This window comes from Carica papaya, chromosome 2 (genome assembly GCF_054855325.1).
Source record: "Carica papaya isolate Zhongbai chromosome 2, ASM5485532v1, whole genome shotgun sequence".
Taxonomy (NCBI): Eukaryota; Viridiplantae; Streptophyta; class Magnoliopsida; order Brassicales; family Caricaceae; genus Carica; species Carica papaya.
In genome coordinates this window covers 21,344,904-21,351,595 of record NC_142310.1, presented here as the reverse complement: position 1 = coordinate 21,351,595, position 6,692 = coordinate 21,344,904, and the positions used below count along the sequence as shown (strand labels likewise).

The window sequence follows — 6,692 nt, the reverse complement described above, 5'->3', positions numbered from 1 at the left end:
TAGAAAATAAATATATAATGTAACACCCGATTTTCGTAAATGAAACCCGAAATAATTTCATGCTTCGAAAATTTAATTATGTTTGCATGTTTTTAAAAAAATTAAAAATAAAAAAATAAAAAATTAAGACCCTAAAATTATATATATATATATATATATAATGAATGAAAAAAAAAATGAGTGAGTGAAATTTGAAATCCAAAAAAAATAAAAAGAGAATAGTAATAATTAAATTTGAAAACAAAATTAAAATTTTAGGGCCTTAAAATAATAAAATAAAAATTTAAAATTCATGAAAAACATGGATAATAAATAAAATAAATAACTTAGGACCTTTTTGAAGTAGAATTCCAGAGTTAGGGCCATTTTATAATTAAAATGAGTCTAATCGAAATAATTTAAAGTAATCAGGGGTCACTCCATAATTTTTTATAAACAGGTCACGTCACCTGTTGACTTGGCAACACGACTTATCTAGTCGCACTGCATGGCAGCCGTGTTAGCATGACATTCCACACGAATTCGACATGCTACAGATCTGCGTGTTGGATGATCGAACAACCTGCATGTTCTAGTGAAGATTGGATTGCTGAGGATCTTTCCTTCCTTTGGATGCGATCCAATGGCTCCTAAGCGTGAAAAGGATGATGATTATGATCTTGCGGCTGGCAAACAAGATGCCGATCAAACGGCTGAGGTGTGTGTTGACTGATTGTACGGTCTGAATGCGATCTATGACGCAACAACTGTGATTGATCTTGAAGTGATCTGATGGCTAAAGATTTCAATAGTCCAGTTAGGCAGGAGTTTGAACAATGGTGAGGATTCTTTAGGCCCGGCAAAAACAATTTACCCTTAACGAAGGGTGATATAACAGTCCATGAGTGACTAGATCAAATCTAGTCCAACAGCTAGAAATTATTTGGGGGTGGGTATTTAAGGGCTCTCTTCTGTCAATACTTAACCCTAGCTGCTAGAAGAGAAATGAAAGGGTCAGAGAGAGTTGCCGAAAATAGGAAACAAGCAACGGAACTTGGCAGACGTGTTAGAGAACCAAACCGACGTCGGTAAACGTGTTTTCTCTTCCTTTATCTGTTGTTTCTCTTTTGTTTTCTTAAGTATAAGTACATTATTTCATTTTTATTAGGAAACGTAGAACCCGAGAACCCCACCAGTCCTCTAAATGCCTATCACGTCTTGATCTTCTCTTTTTTTTAGTAAGTCTTCCATCTGCCTACATAAATTCCATTACCATTATCATAGATCATGAAATACTTACGTGTGTGCTTGCAGATGGAGAAGTGCCAGACTTCATCGCCATGAACCCAAGGCATTTTTGGCCCTACACTTGGGTAAGAATGCTATAGTTCTTAATCCATGGATTTCATTTTTTCTCAAAATATTTAAACGCCTTAGTTCAAATTTCGTTTCCTGCAATCCATGTTTTTGAGATCTAGAGTTTTGGGATGCAAATTGGATTTGAAAAATTAAATTGGCTTACAGTGTTGACTTAAACTTAGATTTGTTAGATGTTTAGAATTAAAGACAATTTATGTTTTCATTAGTTTTCTAGAGTCTTTGGTGTATGTAGATATGTTCAGATTTACTTGAGATCTTGTAAAACGGTCGAGCAAAATATGATAATTAAATGATGGAGAAATCAACTATTGAACCAAAGAAAATAATATGGAAGATTAATAAATACAAATGATATAAAAAAATTAAAAATTAAAAATAAAAATTTGAATTAGTAAATTTAAAGGAAATAAAAGAATTAAGATTAAAATTGATTTAATATATATATATATGCTTGATATGTAAATATATGTATATATATAATATATTATAAGTGCAAAAAAAATATTAAACAGACTATATATATATATATAAGTATATGAAGATCTTTAATTTAAGATGTAGATTGTGCGTATTAGGAAAATTTATATAACATTATGTGTATATATAAATATATGGAGCAGAATAAATAAATTAAAATTGAAATGGAAAATTTAATAAATGGTAATAATTATGAGAATTGAATTTGTTTGAATACATAATTAATGAGAATTAGATTTGTAACACCCAATTATTTTTATATAAATATAAATATGTATTAATTAAATTAAATTAAATTTAATTTGGTAAAAAAAATAATTGAGGATTTAATTGAAAACAATTTTGGAGAAAATGTGTGAAAGTTTAGGTTCTGAGGTTATTTTTGAAAGAAAAATCAGAAAAACGGAAAATGTGTGAAAGTTTAGGATCAAAATGTAATTTAAAAAAGTTACACCACGTTAGCTGCCCGGTCAGCAGTCTCGACAAATCAGGACGTGCCAGGTGGCAGAGACGCAGACGCGGGAGGCCACGCGGGGGGAGCCACGTGGGCGATCCGCGTGCACGCGATTGAATGGCTGAGATCCGTTCCCGCGCGCATGGACGGCCCAGATTGCATCGCGCACGGACAGTCCAGATTGAATCACACACGGACGATTTAGATTGAATCGCGATGAACGGTCCAGATTCACTTCCTATTTAATCGCGATCGAACAGTACAGATTAAAAGCTATGGACGGCCTAGATAAAAAACAGATGGGTATAAATAACCCCATCCGCACCCAAACCCTAACCCTAGCCGTCAGAGCCCTTCGCCGGAGAAGATAGCCCAGCCGCCGGAGAGCCGACCGCCGCCACCTGCCGCCGCACCAAAGCAATTTTTTACCGCCAAATGAGGTAAAAATTCTATTCTTTGCTCAGAATTTGATTTCAAACTCATCCATGGCCAAATCAGAGTGAAAGAACCGGCCAATTGGCTGAAAAACACCGTTGAAGCTCAGTGGCGCCACCGCGGGGTGTTTCGATTTTTGCCTCCGATGAGGCCCTTTCTGATTCCTGTTCGATGTGATTTTTCCACTGTTGTGATCACCGTTTCCTCATCTACAGGTTGACCGGAGCAAAACACCCAATCGCAACGTGAGCCGGAGGAGCCACCGCACCGGAGAGCCCCACCGCCGGTAAGTTTCAGTTTTCTGTATTTTTTTGGTCCACCGAGGGCCTTAAGTGTGTTTTCTCGCAGAAACCAGTGTAAGTTTGGTTGAATTCGGCTGAAAACAGTCAACCTAAGGCAGATTGCCGCTGCGGGCGACGGCGCCGTCGCCAGAGTATGGTGGAGCCGCCGTGCCGAAATTTTGAAATTGGCCAAGTGGGCCCTGGATCTGATTTTTGGGTTTATTTGGAACACTTATAGGTACCGTAAGGGCGTTTCAGTTCCTGAAGAAAAATTCAGGGAACCTAGGGACCGTCCGTAGGCGCAGTAACCATCTAATTTTCGACGTCAAATAAAGTAAGGATCTCTCACCCTATTTTCTATCATGGAATTGAAGTTTGAATAAATGATAATACTGTATTTTGTACAAATTAAATAGATATGCATAATTAATTATGATTGCTAATGGAGTCCGAACCGGACATTATTCTCTGTTGATTCCTGTTTGATTTATCTTACAGTTTAGATACATTATGGTATTCAGTTTATCTATTCTATGGTTTTAAACGTATGTATCACTGCTTACTTCACTACTGTTTAATTTTGGGAATCAAAGATATGATTGCATTGTTGGATGCATGTTACTTGTTTATGTATTTATGTTTAATTTTGTGATGGAGACTAATGACAAATAGGAACGGGATGTGATATGATAAATGAATAAGATGACAGCCTCACTAGATATCCTAGGAGATGGTGGACGGACCGAGTTCATAAGGAACCCTACCGTAAACATTGTCTCATACCGGACGGGGTATGGAGACTTCGTCATTTGGCGCTCATACCAGATGGGGTATGGGGATGGCCTGCTTCACCCTCATATTGGACGGGGTATTGAGGTTTAATGTCTTGGTGCTCATACCGAACGGGATATGGAGACAACCCTAGAATTAAGATTGTTAATGGAAAGGGTTCACATATAACAAGGACACCCCTGTGGATCCCCATGGATACTAGTAGGCTGGTGAAATGAGAAACGATGATGATTAGTTATTGTTTATGAATATGAATTTATGATATGTTCTATGTTACTGATTGTGCATGAAATTATGATCTGTATGATGTTATTGTTTTTATAGGTTGTTTTCGCAGGTTCTCTAAGGGTAAGAAAAAAGAGAAATGGTTTTAATTTTAATGAATGTATTAGTTTAAAATTTGTGCTCCATTGGTTGTTTTCGGTTTTCTACCAACATTTGCTTCTGTGACGGCGATATATTGTGATATTTTTACTAGGCTAGTGTAGCTCACCCCTTATTTAACAATTTCAAATCAGGAGAACCTGGTTCCCGAACCCAATCCACAAGAAGGCTACGAGTAGATGCTAGATACTTTATAGTTTCTTTTATTTTTCTATTTTTTATATTTCTTTCAGAGAATTTGTTCTGTGATGTTTGTTAGTACTTTTGAGTTATCATGTAAGAGATGTTAACTTTAACCTTTATTTTACTTCCGCATCAAATTATTATCTGCATTTCTTTTTTTTAATTTTCGGGGTCGTTACAAGATTTGGTTGAATAAATAATTGATAAGAATTAAAATTGATTGAATAAGTAATTAATAGAAATTTAATTTGATTGGATAAGTAATTAACGGGCAAATAAATTTAGTCATGATTTATAATAATTAGGAAAAGGTAATTTAAAATATTAAAATGAATCATTTTTAGAAATAATTTTGATTCAATAAATATATAAATAAGTTATTATATTTTATTTTGAATGGAATAGATATTATAACAAAATAATTATGAAGTAATAAGAAAGAAATATTCTGTAAATGATTTTTAGAATTAAATAAATAATAGATAAAATAAACTAAAAAAAATAAGTAAAATTAGTACTTTAAGAATAATCGTAAACTATTTGATCAAAAGAAAATTTAGATTATGAGGAAATTAAAAAAAATATTTATGTGTAAAATTAATTAAATAGACAAAATAAGAAAAATTAAATTAGATGAATGTCTTAGTAATTAAAATAGCCGTAGAAACGAGATGTGTATGCAATAGGATTGCATGAAACTCTCAGGTTCCTCGCTAACCCGAGAATGCTTAGTTGTTGTGCAGGTTTTCTGCTAATTTGGGATGATTTTTAGAGTTTAAATCGGAATCCTTTGTTCTAAAGTTTGTAAGTAAAATTAATAACCAACCTAACACCTTCATATCATCAATTTTTTTATAAAGTATTTTCATTTTAATTTTATGAAATTAAGAGCACGCAAACAGGTAAAGATGATGTGGTTTAAAAATGAAATTTTAGTAATTTTTTACAGTTTTCATACTCATTTATTTGCTGATAGTTGTGAATGCTTGATTGCATTTTTTGCATATCTCTGAATGTGTTAGGAGGATTGAATATATATTATTTAAGTTAGAAGGAAAAAAATATGAAGTAGAATGTCAACTATGGGAAAATTAGGGAGTGAAGTAGGAATTAGGCAAAATAATTGATGCATAAGACATAAAAGAATTACAAAATAAAAATAAAATGCACCAAGTTGATAAAAATAAAATAAAGTAATAATAATACTAACTAATTTAATCCTTAAATCACAAAGAGTTACATAAAACAAATTAATATTAACAAATAAAAATTCAAACAATAAAATAAAATATCAAGATTGATTTAGGAATAAATATTTAGAGAATAAAGAAAGAATGATTTAGATAGAGAAGATTGACAATGACGAGTAGAATTTCAAAATATGAAAGAAAACAAATAAAATATCAACTCATCATTGTCAATCTTCTTTTTAATTTGGTGATTGGGTTAGGGTAATCGAGAATCGGAGATACTCATGAGGGGTTACGGATGTCTCAATTTGGCCAAAAATTTGTAGGAAATTCTAGTATATAGATTTGAGGGAAAAGTTTGACTTGGGAGGAATCCAATGGATAAAATGAACCTAAGGGAATAATGAGGGATATGATGTGATTTGGGGGAAATTTTGAGGGATAGGTTGAATTTAGGAGAATAATGAAGGATTATTAGGAATATGGATAATGAGGGGTAGAATATGATAAAATGGGAATGTAAAAGTAAATTAGTAATAAGGTAGAAGTAAGGAAAAGGGAAGCTTAGGAGATTTTGAGAGAAAATAAAAGGGGAAACTTGGGAATTTATGAAATTACACTTGTCTTCATAGTTTTCAAATAAAAAGGAAAAAGAAAAGTTCTATATTTATGAATGTTTGTATAATTTATATGCCGCATATGACGAAGAACCACCACGAAGGATATCCCAATAAAAGAAGAAGACGCGTAAGACTCTGAAGTCCATGACGAACTAGGACCAATGAAAAAATAAGTCCAGTTGCTCGTAGGTCCAATCACCCGAAACCGAGCCCGCAAGCTTCAAGGAATTTTTAATCTGCTAATCCAGGATTGGGTAAGCAACATGATCATCGATGAAGCACAAAGGGAGGCCCAAAGTCCAGCGCAAAGATGGAAGACACATGCGATACGCATAAACTGCCTTTGGCACGTGAGTAACGAGCCTAGAGATCCACCCGTGCAGGTGGGTGACTCGCACATGTGAAGCAGCATGGGAGCGTGCGGCTGGAACAGTCTGCACACCACATGTGCACTGGATACATGCAAGACCCGCGTGACATATGCGTGGCCCTGCACATGTGCGCAAACCCAGGGTCG

General features: G+C 34.2%; 1 long non-coding RNA gene across 5 annotated transcripts; it reads left to right on the top strand.

Moving 5' to 3' along the window:
* Positions 1 to 540: 540 nt before the first annotated feature.
* LOC110806608 (uncharacterized) lies at positions 541 to 4,510 on the top strand. Of its 5 annotated transcripts, none has more exons than XR_015817139.1 (4): positions 541 to 1,067; positions 1,148 to 1,217; positions 1,294 to 2,730; positions 2,941 to 4,074. It is a non-coding gene; the product is annotated as an uncharacterized LOC110806608 (long non-coding RNA). The 5 variants fall into 5 exon arrangements; XR_015817140.1 differs by having other exon boundaries at positions 1,294 to 3,011; positions 3,245 to 4,074; XR_015817138.1 differs by lacking the exon at positions 2,941 to 4,074 and adding an exon at positions 4,317 to 4,510 and having other exon boundaries at positions 552 to 1,067; positions 1,294 to 1,352.
* Positions 4,511 to 6,692: the final 2,182 nt, after the last annotated feature.